This window comes from Electrona antarctica (genome assembly GCF_951216825.1).
Source record: "Electrona antarctica genome assembly, chromosome: 21".
Lineage (NCBI taxonomy): Eukaryota > Metazoa > Chordata > Actinopteri > Myctophiformes > Myctophidae > Electrona > Electrona antarctica.
In genome coordinates, this window is record NC_136802.1 from 17,519,235 (window position 1) to 17,534,125 (window position 14,891).

General features: G+C 39.1%; 1 long non-coding RNA gene across 1 annotated transcript; it reads left to right on the top strand.

Moving 5' to 3' along the window:
* Positions 1–11,957: 11,957 nt before the first annotated feature.
* LOC306914055 lies at positions 11,958–13,072 on the top strand. The gene is made up of 4 exons (XR_013788638.1): positions 11,958–12,076; positions 12,189–12,204; positions 12,306–12,403; positions 13,019–13,072. It is a non-coding gene; the product is annotated as an uncharacterized lncRNA (long non-coding RNA).
* The last annotated feature ends 1,819 nt before the right edge of the window (positions 13,073–14,891 follow it).

Consider the following 14,891-nt stretch of genomic DNA (forward strand, 5'->3'; position numbering starts at 1 on the left):
TGAGCTCTTATCTGGTAATGGGACTGTAGATGGATCCTACATCATTCATGGTGCTACAGGCACAGGAGAATATGTGTGTAAAGCTGGGAGAGGAGACCCAGTTTATTACACTGAGAACAGCTGAACCTCAGTTTGTGTGGTCTGGTGGTGAGTGGGACTCATAATTCATCATTCTTAAATATTCTAGGTTGTTTTCTCAACAACTCACAGGACATTCTATTTGTATATATTTCACATTCTCTGAACATGTTCTCACTTTTCTTGAGTTTAGTTTACTGTAACAACAGCTCTTTGTTTGACCTCTGCTGTGTTGTGTTTTTTAGACCATTCTTCAGCTTCTCTCACAGTGAGTTCTAACAGAACTCAACACTTCATCTATGAGTCTGTCTCACTGAGCTGTGAGGGAAACTCTACTGAATGGAAAGTGAAGAGTTACACTGATCGATTGGAAGAGATCGCATCTGGACTTTCAATGACTGGATTTACATGGAAGATCATATATTTACAACGGAGTGACAGTGGAGTGTACTGGTGTGAGTCTACATTGGGAGAGTACAGCAATGCGGTCAACATCACAGTACATGGTGAGTCCAGTTACTTCATTCACTACCTAAAAGTAGTGCAGCATTCCATGAACTCGTTCAAAAACATGCTTATGTATTCGCTCAATTTTTTTACAGATGGTTCTGTCATCCTGGTGAGTCCTGTCCACCGTGTGACTGAGGGACACCCTGTGACTCTAAGCTGCAAACACAGAACAGACTCGTCACTTTCCAACGTGGACTTTTATAGAAATGATGAACTGGTCCTAAATAAAACCAATGGAGAGATGATCATACCAGCTGTATCTAAGTCTGATGAGGGCTTCTACAAGTGTAAATATTCTGGAGGAGAATCGCCACAGAGTTGGATGGCAGTGAGATGTGAGTAGACCAATTTACCATAATTTACTTTTGCATGTATTTAATAAACAATATGCAAATTAAAGTAGGCATTTACATGTGACATTCTTTGTCATAATGTTATATAGGTGGAGAAAGGGGTAATTCAAAATATCTCAATTACCGGTACTTAAAAAGAAAAACACATTTCAGTATTTTTGTAAACTCTTACCTAATAGACATGACTGTGGTCTCACAAATGTATGACAATAGTTAATTCACTATTGTTTGAGGTATTACACTATACCTGTTAAAATGCTGTTCTTTCAATACCGTCCTAGTGTCTCGAGCTTCAGTGTCTGGGCCTGCAGAACAGATTTCTCCACATGTAGTGGGACTGACTGTGGGACTTCTTGTTGTGATTCTACTGACTATCCTTCTGCTCCTGTTGTATCGATACAGACCAGCTAAAGGTGAGAACCATTGACCGCATTTTAAATTCAGTATATTATGACACTGAACAGCATACGACTGGCTTGTATTAGTGTAAAACACTATTTAACATATTTGTCTCTTTTTTTATTACAGAATGTAATAAAAAATGTTGGGACAGGTAGGGTTTACTCTATGTCTTTAGGGCTGTCCCCCACTGACTGCTGACACCATTGTGTCGTGTGTGTGTGTGTGTGTGTGTGTGTGTGTGTGTGTGTGTGTGTGTGTGTGTGTGTGTGTGTGTGTGTGTGTGTGTGTGTGTGTGTGTGTGTGTGTGTGTGTGTGTGTACTAGCTTATTACATGGCCGCAGAAGTTCTTGTTTACAGCTTTACAATACATGCTAAATATTTATCTTGGAATAGATTTGTCAAGTGCCTGGGAACCACTCAGGACTCAGACCAGATGACCAAACAGAGAAGAAGTCCAGATGATGGACACTCCCCACTTCAGCATGGTCAGCCTTTCAACCAATCACAAATCGATCAATTATTCGTCTTTTAACGTGTTCTTTAAATCTGTTTCGAAACAATAGATGGAATGTTCACAGTTATAGTTTCAACCAATAACATCAACAGGAAAGACACTGATCATGTCTGTCTCTATTTCCCCTTACCATTAGATGGTGCCACCATCTATGAAACAATCAAAGCATCTCAAGCGACAGAAAATGGTAGAGTAGCATATATACTGTACTTCATGATAACACATGTATATCTTCAAAGAGGGAGCTGTTAGATGTTACAGAATTATAGACATGAATTGGGTGGATACATTTTGAACTGGTAATTTAACTGATTCTTTTTTTTCAGACAAGCCTACAGCTGATACCAGTGATGCAACATATTCAAAGATCGAACTTAAATATATGGGCAAGAAACACAAGGGTGAGGAAGGACAAAATGTGAAATAAATATGATTAGGAGATTATTTTAATTGGTAATTGCATTTACGGATGTCTATATCATTCTTTCAGAAGAGCTTGCAGCTGAGTCCAGTGATGTGACATATGCACAGATTGAACTAAACGATATGGGCAAGAAAAAGAAGGGTGAGAAAACAAAACACATGAAATGAATAGAAACTATAATTAAGGTGAAGACATCTACAGTAGTGGTTTGTTTTAACACAGCCCACATCTGGTGTGTATGAGTGGGTTCATGTGTGTGCTACAGTATGTTGTTACTCATGCACATGAGGAAATGACACCATGAATTGTGTCTGAGCATGCACAGTGTCAGTCTATGAACATCATAAAGAAGAAGAACGTGTGCACACTGTCCACCATATCAAGCAGGCTGTGTCTTTACAACAGTGTTCAGATATTTGTATAGTATGACATATTAAATATTCCAGACAAGCTGTACAATTTAGTGAAGAAGATTCAAGCTGAAAAAACAGCATTACAGCATCATAGCCCTGGCCTCCTGGCCCCAACAGGGCAAATTCAGCACCCAAAGCACCCATCTCAGACAGTTCTTGTAGTTGTCCACACTAACAAGATGCTATTCTAAATGGTCTTATAAAGGATATGTGCTAAAGATAAGGTCAACATTCAAATAGTTAAGAAGTACAGTAGTAGTTGCGAACGCAGTGAGCATTTACTATGAGACCCAGCAGATCACGTCTGTGTGTCTGTGTGTGTGTGTGTCTGTGTGTCTGTGTGTCTGTGTGTCACGCTGTAACACCACCCGCCCACCACCAGAGGGCGCAGCTGTATCACACACAAAAACACACACACACACACACATGCACGCACGCACGCACACACACACGCACGCACGCACGCACGCACGCACGCACGCACGCACGCACGCACGCACGCACACAAAAAACTTAACTTAAAAAAAAACTTAACTTAAAAAAAAAACTTAAAAAGGAAAAACGCACACACACAAAAAACTTAACTTAAAAAAAAACTTAAACAAAAAACTTTAAAAAAAAAAACCTAAAAAAGAAACACGCACGCACGCACACATACACACACTAAAAAAAACTTGAAAAAACATTTAATTTAAAAAAACTTAACTTAAAAAAAACCTTAAAAAGTACGTAATTTATTCTAATTGTTGTTATTGCAATTTACGAGCTGCGTTCGCTTCCCGCGTTTGCGCGTCTTACTTGTAGTAGGAGCAAGCAGCATGCGGGCATCAGTTGTTATATGTCTATATAACAACAGCAGCATTCAAGTTAGAATCAGCGCATTGGTGTGAAAAGTTGCTGACTAGACATTCGATGTGATTGAATGGAAGTACATTTGTAGATGCTGAACATTGCTCTTGTCTTCATGTCTTTATGTATGTAATATTGTTTTGTTCTTTGTGCCATGTCAAATGTATGTATATGTGTTTCATGGCTCCTGGGCCGCAAGACAAATTTCAGTGTGAACTGACAAGTACTATATCATATATCATATCATATCATACACAATGATACATGTCAATCTATCAACTCTGCCACCACAATCGGTAGCTACAGCAAAGTGCAGACATGAATACAAGTGTTCCTAACATAGAGTTTCCTCCTCAGAGAGGCCTGCTGATCCTCATGAGAGCTCTCTGTATTCTGAAGTGAAGACTGGAGCCACAGGTACATTGGGTTATTTATAACTTTCCAGAAGTTTCCACAAACTTTAGCCACAATATGTTTTGCATGCCATGAACAATATTGAACATGTTTGTGAGCTTGTAGATTGGCTATTTTCAAAATGTTTGCCTCTTCTTAGGTCATATTTGACAAATTAGTATACCAATAACTCCACTGAGGTGGGACAAACATAAATACAATTTACTTACTTGTCACTGGCCAAATTGTTTTGCAGATCGACATCGAACTGATCCATTCTGCTACCTTTTCAAAACTTTTCCCATTTTAAGTAATTTCCAGATAGATATTTTTTAAAGCAACTGATATTGTCTAGAATATATATATTTTACCTTGTGTGTTGTTCTAAGTATATGATCATAATAACAGCTCTCAGGCAGTGTGTGCAAGAAGGACGTCGAGTTATTTTTGCAGGCGATATTTTTGAGGGCGGCTAGCCCCTCCTATACCCAGCTTTGTATGTCTGTGTGTACCCCATAGCGATGATTTGATTGGCTGAGCACGGAATGTGTGTGTACCCCATAGCAATGATTTGATTGGCTGAGCACGGAATGTGATACGATGATGTATGATTATATGATGATAAGAGCTCCCCTAACTTCACACGAGTGTGATTTTTAATAAATGAACCCTGAGTGCTTAAAAGAACACTTCTCTAACTTGTGTGATTGTGTTGGAGAAGGAGCAGGGGAACCAGATGAGACTTACGCCCAGGTTAACCACCAAAACAGACGCAAAGCAAAGAAGACGAGCGGTAGGTGAAATGCATATCATTGTATAACACAATAAATTGTGTATGAGATCATGCAGTCTATGAACTTCACAAAGTCAACTACCACACACTATCCACGCGTTTAGTCTGCTCTCAAGTCTCTGAAGAAGGCTTTGCCGAAACGTGTCAGCGGTCGCAAATACCGCAAAATGAGAAATTGCATCTGAGCCTTTTATTTTGGAGTGCCGCTTTTTCCATTTAGTTGGTTTATGAGTCAAGTTATTTTCAAAGCTGAGCACCCACTGCCTCAACCAAGGGCAGTTTCCAGAAGAAAATCTTTATCGAACTAAAGCAATTCTATAAAGGTACTGTATGACAAGCTATGTTTGTACAATAATTTGGAAAGGTAGCTAGCCAATATTATGAATAGAATTGTTCCTAACAGTGAGTTTTCTCCACAGAGAGGCCTGCTGATCCACTTGAGAGCTCTTTGTATTCTGAAGTGAAGACTGGACCGGTACAATACAATGTCTTATTAATAACTTTCACGTTCATTTTAGTCAAAAGTTGTTTTGTAAAAAATATTCAATAACTCCAGAGAAATTAGCATTATTTTGTCACTGGCCAAATGGTTTTAATTTTTAACTGTGGCTGGAATTTGCTTTATCTACCGGTCACTTTGATAGGGAACGTGTCAATGGAAAAGGTTTGATCCATTTTGATCCATTCTGCTACCTGTACAGTAGTCACTGTTTCAGAACAGGTGGTTTGATCCATTTGATCCATTCTGCTACCTGTACAGTAGTCACTGTTTCAGAACAGGTGGTTCCCAAACTGGGGGTCCCTGAATGATTATAGGCGGTCCTCAGATGATGATCAGCTTAATGTGCAACATTGTTTATTTTTCTCACTCAACAGTAAACAAACCAACATACAGTAAAAGTGTACAGGGTATCTGCACATTTCTATAGTGACAATTTAAGATATTTTAAGACCTTTCTAATATCTCATTTTACATCTTATACAACAGTCTGTGCTGTAGGTTAGAGTTTTGAAGTTGTATGCTGTTCTGTTTCAGGATGGTAAATGAAGATGCCAAGAAAACGTCACAAAGAAAAGACAAGAATCAGAAGACGACAAGAAGCAGAATTATAATTATATGCACTGATCTTATGAGTCAGACTGACTGACATACAACTTGAATCCCAATTTAACTAATTTAACAGTCTTAAAGTTGCATTGTTGCATTGTTGCATGCAAAACAGACTGATAAACGCCAGCCAGCTCTCTCTCTCTCTGTCTCTCTCTCTCATGACGAGATATTATAATTTGAATTACTATTTTTGTACAGATACAGACCATTTCAACAGCCCCTTGAGCCGATATATGCAGTTGTTTCTTTGCAAATTTGAAAATCTGCCATAGTGCAGTGATAATCATAAATACAGTGAGAGGGGGTGACAGGGCCAGAGGGAGACAGGGGCAGGGGTGGGATCAGTCCACCCATAATTGCCACGACCCATTCAATAATTAGAGCAAATATGTTTACGAGGTACTGTACATGGTCTGTTAGCTCTTCATTACAGAGGTAAGTCATAAAAGCAACTGTAGATGCGATTAGTAGGTTCACTAGGTTGTAAACTTTATGTATGGGCTGCCGAACCAATCACAACATACAATGGAACCAGTAATGATATTTTTGTGCTCATTGGCTAAGCACAATGACGTTGTACAACTCATTCTACCAGAAGAAACTTGGTCACTCACACACCACTCTTGCATTTTATAGACAGTTGTATTTTTGCTGTGCAAATGCAATGTTACATACATTCTTGGTACCTTCTTGGTACCAGGGATTTGGTGGTATTGGTCACTGAAAAATCAACAAGTAGCTTGGATATGGATGAATTTGTAAGGATTTTTTACTTGGAGAAACCAGAGATGCCGTAGACAGGGACATTGTATTTTACTGTAGCCTATTGTATTTGCAGCTGTAGTTTTGCTTATCTGAATCCTTTTTGTTTTTGTTGTTGGCCTACCCAGAATAGGCCTAAATTTCTATTTTACGGTAAATTAGGCTAATGACTTTATTAGTAGTGTCACTGTGTGGAGCTAACTAATGATTGGTGAATAAATAATGTTGGGATGTAGGCCAACTCATTACCTCTTATCCTCTGATTCTGTAGAAGCACTGGATACATGAAAGGGAAAAAAAGATTCTAGGATTCTATATAAAAAAAAAGGTTAGCCTGCATTATTTCTCTATATAGTTATGTTATTGTTATATAATCTACAGTTGATAAATCCTGCCAATTGATTTTTTGCATGTCGGCTAGATTTGCAGTAGCTATTTTGTCACCTTTCAGTTACAATTTGTAATACTTATTGCAAATTGCAAATTGCAATGCAAGTTATTTAGAAATTGAATGAACAGCTTTATCATTGTTACAGTACTAAGTAAGTTATGGAATTGATTAAAGCTGAAATCCGTATTTGTTGTGAATAAAAATAAAATAGGAATTACTCTGTAGTAATAGTTGATTTATGCAGCCTAATTGTTGAGTAAGTGTTACTGTTGCTTGTTTTTGTTTTTTTCATACTGCTGCCTGTGGCCCTGTCTGGGCCATGGTCTCACTGTGTTTTAATCTCATTGTGACTTCCTGGATAAATAAAGGTTATGTTGTATTCTAGTCTGTCAGTCTAGTTATTTTCTGTGTGTCAACTTCAGAGAAGCCCAACTCCATAAATAAGAAAAGAAAATAAGAAAAAAAAGTTTCCAATTTTTAAAATGTAAAAGAATAACACCCACTAACCCCACTTCCTCTCATTTTCTCACACCACACACCATCACAGCAGTGTACAATGAGCTCCTCCTTCCTCTCTATGCCTCAGTGTCATATATAGCCATGGCCGAAACTCGTTCTGAATCTGATCTGAATCTTAATCCAATCCATTTTTCATTTTTTATCAAGAAATGTATTTCTACTTAATCATGTTGTCTTAGTAATTACTAGTATGCATGATTTATACTATTTATAGGCCTGATATGCACTGGCAATGAATGAACTCAGCTATAGATCATCTCCTACAAAAAGCAGATCTGAATTTAAGAAGGGATTTCTCTCTTTCGTATTTCCCTATTTCACAAAGCAGTTACTATATTGTGCAGGAAGTAGAAAGATTTGTTCATCTCAGAAAAAAGATGGGGCACACATTTCCCTGTGTGCTCCTCTGTGAGTATATCACTATTATTACTAGTACTGTAGTGTAGGTCTATTGAATTAGTATTAGTATTAGTTAGCATTCAGATTTTATGGGGGCCAGTTTCGAATTGCAGCCGTCCGTAGGTGCCCTTTGAGAGGGGTTTTGAAGGAGTCAAGGGATTCGCATGTCTTAATGACTGGTGGTAGGGCGTTGGTAGGGCGTTCCTGAGAGCTGTATATATTAATAACATTTTTTTTGCTTGTTTAGGTTTTATGTTCTCACTGAAGTAACTTGAGTCAACTGTAGCGTGTTGGTGTTGTGTTCATTAGTAATAAAATACAATCTATGGTTATTGCTTGATTCTTTTTTATTTTTTTTATCAAATATATTTCTTTCAGTGCTGAGTAGCTTCCTCTCCTATGGACACAGTCAAGGTGAAGATTGATTTACTATCTGTTCTCTTTATTCACTCAATCAAGAGCACATTTCCACCTGTCACATATTTCATCCTCTCAATTGTTACGTATATTATTATTTATATCAGTTTGCTATATTAAGTCATGTTTTGTATTGTATATACTCGACTTGCTTGATACTCTGATTTAGTGCCAGAGATAAGAATGTTTCTAGCAATTTGGAATCATCCTATACTTGTGTGCTTGTGGTCTATGTGTTTGACTGTTCAGTGAGACCAGAAGCTGTTCTGACCCTGGATCCCAACCGGTCCCAGATATTTACTGGAGAGTCTGTTACATTCACATGTGACATAAGAGAAGGAGAGAAGACAGACTGGTGGTACTACATTTACCACAATGGTCATAACCTTCCTTACTCTGATCAGAACACCATTCAACTTCAAGACGTGGTAGTGTCTCACAGTGGCGAATACTATTGTACTGGTTATCTGAAAACGCATACCGCGCATCAGGTACATGCAAGTAAAGTCACTTTGATTGTGTCAGGTAAGTCATATCATCACACACTTTATCGTCACTGGCATTATGTTTACGATCTTTATCATAGAACTCTCACATAAACCATTTTATGGTCCATAATCTCTTTGGTCATTTTATTGTCTACTCAGGCTTATGTCATGTGAACACCCCAGACAGTTTTTACGTTGCTCGATTCAGTATTTAGATATTTGATATTCATTTTAGCTGCCCCCGCCCCCTTCCTATACAAAATCATTGTAACTTCAAACCCCGTTATAACCATGATAGATTCTTCGAAAATACCTGCCCTTTTTTCCTGTGACCGATATTGTCCTAATATGTGAGAGGTTCGTGGTTTTTCATTTACAGTTTTTTTTTTTTTTAATAATTATTTTAGATTTTTTTGTCTCCTGTGTAGACTCCTGGAGGAGCCTTTCCATAAAAAAATAATAAAAAATAAAAATAAAAATAATAATAATTAATAATAATTGTTAGAGTTTCTATGAACCATAACATGTACAGGTTCCATATTAAATCCATATACCCATGATGTTTGTGTTAGTTTAGTTGTTTATTTACATCCAAAATGATTGTGTATCGTTAATATCACTATTTTTAAAAGGTAGGCCTACCGTTAGTATCTCCAGTGAAAACCCAACAAACAATGCAATTCTAACAGTTGTCAATGTATTCATTATTACTACTGGGAAAAAATAGTCTATGAAAGGAGGGAAGACAACCCGTCAACACAGTATTGCTGCCCTAACTCATTTAGAACTGAGGACGCATCTATGTCGTGACACATTATAGCTTTTAACCACTTTAACAGAAAACCCGTCATGATTTAGAAGACATTTAGTAGAATCTGGTCTCAGGTCTTAATCAATCAGATCGCTAAAAACAATAACAATGTTGCCGTTTTGCTAGATGGCGACGTGATCCTTGATAGTCCTCCATTTGCCTTGTTTGAGCGCGAGACGGTGACACTGCGCTGTAGGCATCGCGATCCTGCTGGGAAGCACACTGGTGCGACTTTCTACAAAAATGGACTCGAACTGGATTCAACCCCCATAGCAGGAGAGCTGACCATCAACATGGTGTCAAAAGAATTACATGAAGGCTCCTACAAGTGTAAATTTGACTATCCTGCCAGTTCTGAATCACCAGAGAGCATGATCAAAGTGGAAGGTACAGGCAGCACCAGCCATGTTGCGATGAGAAATGCACAATTATACAATTTTAAAGACAAACATCTGTCTGATAAATAACGCGTCAACTCTGTGTCCACAGCTCTGCCTACCGCTACGGTCTCGGTTTCACCAGACCCGGCCTACACTGGAGAGACCGTGACCCTTACTTGTACCATACAGCCTGGCTATAGAGACTGGACTTACAAGTGGTACAGAGGTGACACTCCAACCGAAGATATAGCTGGAAACACCCTCACCGTTAGTAAAGTGAACGGTTCTGACCAGGACGATGATGGCTACTGTTGTCTGGGTCAGAGGCAGTCCCGTCCCACAACCTCAGCAAACAGCAATAAGAAAAAGATGGTTATTAGTAAGAAACAACTGAATGTTACACATTTACAGCTTTTAATGTCTGTTCTGTTAACTATAAAAGCATTCTACGGTATAAGTCTGCCTCTTTGCTGTGTGTTTTAAATCACTTTTTAGAACATTTTTATTTCTTGATGTGATAAAACGATGTATAAATAAATGTTAAATATTTTTGTTTCATCGTTCAATTTGTTCAAATTAGAGGAAAAGCCAAAGACTACGCTGAAATCAGACAGAACAAGTGTAATGACATCAAATCGAGTGACCCTCACCTGTACTATGGAAGACAGTACAGCTTCATGGAACATCTACTGGTACAGAGGCAGCAATCCAGTGAAGGTGACACAGACATATGGATCAACCAACACATTGTTGGAGAGTGTTTTGGAGAGTGGAGGCTACTGGTGTCGTGGAGGGAGAGGAGTCCCACCGTACTACACATATTACAGCAACACAGTTTATATCTCTGTCTCTGGTGAGTTATACTATATGCTATTGTATAATGTGATTATCATGAAACAACTAACAACTAAAAGGTTTTAACCACATGAACCCTAGAATCGCTATAGTTGTGACACGTTGCAAGCTTGTATTATTATATCTTCTAGTGGACCTAATTCACCCCTGGGGGACTAGGGTTTACATAGTTATGGTCTATACTCACACCTGTCAAATATTTGACCTATTGTAAATTGTACAACTTCAGCATTTAGTTGTGTAATTCAAATGTGAATTTAGTTTTATATATTTAGTTTTATGCATGTATTTTAACTAAATGTAACCATTGTTATTCTGTGCATGGAACAGTGGATAAGTGGATAGCACTGCTGCCTCAAGAGTGTGGAGTTTTCTGAGTATGGTTTACACGTACTCCTACAAACAACATGTAGTGACATACTAATGACAGTGCTCTTAACCTAACCTTGCATCACCAGGCTTTCCACATGGCTGAAAGCCAGTGTGCTATAGAGCGTCGCAGTCCCGCCCTCTTTCATGACGACGCCAGGCCCAGGAAATGATTCCCAATGCATTTTTCCCATAGACATTTCAAAAAGTATTTATTTAAAGACGGTTACGCCGCGGACAAAGCCAACTGGAGTCGTGACAACTCATGACAACAAACACATGAAACACAACTCATGAAAAACAACAACAAAAAGTGTTGTAACCTGCCGTTTTTTTTCTTCTTTCTAATTATTTGTTCGGCCCAAAGAATTGTGTTTGTTGTCATGATTTGTCACGACTCGAGTTGGCTTTGTCCGCGGCGTAAACGTCTTTAAATAAATACTTTTTGAAATGTCTATGGGAAAAATTAATTATGCCTAATTATGTTAAATTCTATTTCACTGTTTTTTTCACTGTGTCCAAACCTCCAGTGACTGGATCTACTCAACCTCCAGTGACTGGATCTACTCAACCTCCAGTGACTGGATCTACTCAACCTCCAGTGACTGGATCTACTCCACCTCCAGTGACTGGATCTACTCAACCTCCAGTGACTGGATCTACTCAACCTCCAGTGACTGGATCTACCCAACCTCCAGTGACTGGATCTACTCAACCTCCAGTGACTGGATCTACTCAACCTCCAGTGAGTTCTCAACATGTAGTGTGGTTGATCGTAGGACTTGTTGTTGGGATTCTGCTGACCATCCTTCTGCTCCTGCTGTGTCGATACACAACATCTAAAGGTGAGACATACTATTAGATGTATTGCATAGATACAATCGCTGAGTAATTCAGAATCAATGATTTTTGTACAGTACCACTTACCGGGTATGTGCCTTTTGCTTTTTTTTACAGCTCCATGTTGTGCCAGGTTAGTACAGTATTAACTCTGTCTTATTCATCAACAGCAGTATAGTTTGCATCTTGTTTTCTATTTCATTCCTGTTCAATATAATTATCTCTTAATTACAGACCGGTTCAGTCTCAGGCAACCAATCAGGGCTCAGTTACAGCTCACAGGACCAATCAAAGTGGGTCTCCTGATGATGTGTACAGCGCACTGCAGCACGGTCAGTGTTTGAACCAATCATGTTGCTGGTAACATCTAATTATAAATGCACCAAGTCTCTATACGTACGTCTGTCTGTACGTCTGTCTGCATGTGTGTAATCCACGTAACTTGAGAACTGTTCGCTCCACCGACTTCAAATTCGGCACACGCGTTCCATACCACCGCAGGGGGTGCAGTGGCCGGTTTAGAGTCGGTCAGACCTACGGTTGTCCAGAACCGCCCCAAAAAGGCCTCTGCCCAGGCTCTGGGCAGGGCCCCTGCCCAGAGCCTGGGCAGGGCCCAGGGGTCCATATGGAGCTGACCTGTTCTGACATCATTATGACGTCTGCATAGACTCCATATTTGGGCATACCTGACATATATATGGGAATAAAAGGGACACAGACATAATATCTGGGTGGGGCATGCATTTCCAACGTAACGGGTCGGGCACCACTGTAGAGGCCCCAGGGCACCGCTCTAGTAAATCTTAATTTATTAAACAAAAAAATTATTTGTAGTAGTTACAAGTCTGCCAGTCATTTTTTCTCCTAATTAGCAGAATGATTAATGTGAAACATTTATGAATTAACACAAATAAGCACCACATTAATGATTGTTGGTTTCCTTATAGGTGACACAAGTGTCTATGGCGTAATCCAAAATCCAGACTATGAAAATGGTACAGTATACACGTTTTAAATATTTATTTAAATATATAATTGAATTCGCAATTGCTGATATGTATGAAGCAGCTGAGTCCTGCAATGTTTAGCACATTGTTTTGAGCAATTAAATATTGTCTGCCTCTCTCCTGCTTGCATCTCTCTTTCTCTATAGTTCTATCTGGCGCACACGCATGCGCACACGCATGCGCACACACACACATGCACGCGCACACACACACACACACACACACACACACACACACACACACACACACACACACACACACACACACACACACACACACACACACACACACACACACACACACACACACACACACACACACACACACACACACACACACACACACACACACACACACACACACACACACACACACACAAAGCCTACTATGTTATTTAATGTAAACAGACTTCAGGTCACATACACTACAGTACACGTTAGGTTAACTGACAACCTTAATGATTTAATGTATTATGTGGCCGGCCATTCACAGGAATACTTATAGGCTAATAATAATTCAATAGGCATGTTGTAATATTCCAAAATTGAGTAAAAGCAGAAAATAAAATGGCAGACTCCATTAGGCTACTGTATGTTGAGTATCCTGTTTAAAATGTTTACTGTAACTTTGTTTAGTCTCCTTAGATACAGCTGTGTAGGACAACTCAACACCTCACTTGTGCAGTGGAGCTCTCTCTCGGTTTGAATCCCGGCTCCTCCTGTCCACATGTCGAAGTGTCCTTGGGCAAGACACTGAACCCTACATTGCCTCCAATGAGTCGGTCGGTGTGAGCTCGCCACCACTGGTGTGTGAATGTGGGAAGTGAGGACGCTGGCGTCGACTGTTCGCCGCTTCACCTCCCAATGTATGAATGAATGAACCATTGTAAAGCGCTTTGAGCACTTGGAAAGGCACTATAAAAATGCAATTCATTATAGAAAATGTCTATTTTACAGTTGCTTCATTGTAGAGCAATACAGATATGGGAAAGATCAAATTAAATGACTAGCTGTTTTAAAGAAATCTCATTAGATATCAGATAAAATCTTTAAAGATTTTAAACTTCGATCTTTACCAATTTTATACATACAGTTTTAATTAACCTATGGAAGATTGTCTTTAAAATAATTCTGCATCAAGTATTTTCTTTTACAGTAGATATTAAAGTCTTAATGTTTGTATGTAATGTTGACCATTAATGTGAAGTAAATAAATTGATTCATTTTGCCTCCGTTTGTTCAGAAAATCAATGATCATTGGATGTGAACAAGGTGTCAGGTCTTTGTGTTTTCAGTTTGTTTCATTAGAACGTGAATTAGACGTGATTTTAAAACGGCAGTCAAGTGAGAATGTGAAACATGATTGCACGTGAATTTTACCCACATGAAGTTATCAACAAACTGTATGTGTATGACATTTAATATTGCCTTTATTCACTCAGTCAAGATCACATTAACATGTGTTACAGTACATACTGTATGCTCTCAACGGGTCAATTATTACATTATTGTCTCCACCAGGCCGAAGGCATGGGGAGAGAGTATGTTTTGCACTCCGTCCGTGTGTGTGTCCGTGTATCCGTCCGTCTGTTACCAGCTAATCTCCGGCACCGTTAACCCGGTCGATGCCAAACTTTGCACACACAGTCCCTGGATGCCAACGATGAACCTCTGCCCTGCATTTTCCAGAACGGCCTGTTATAGCGCCACCATGAGGCAGCTTTTCACATTTTTTACCTAAAACTTTATTTAACTACTGTACATTGCAAAAGAAGTAGCATTACTTTTGACAGTGCAGAAACATAATTGCCTTC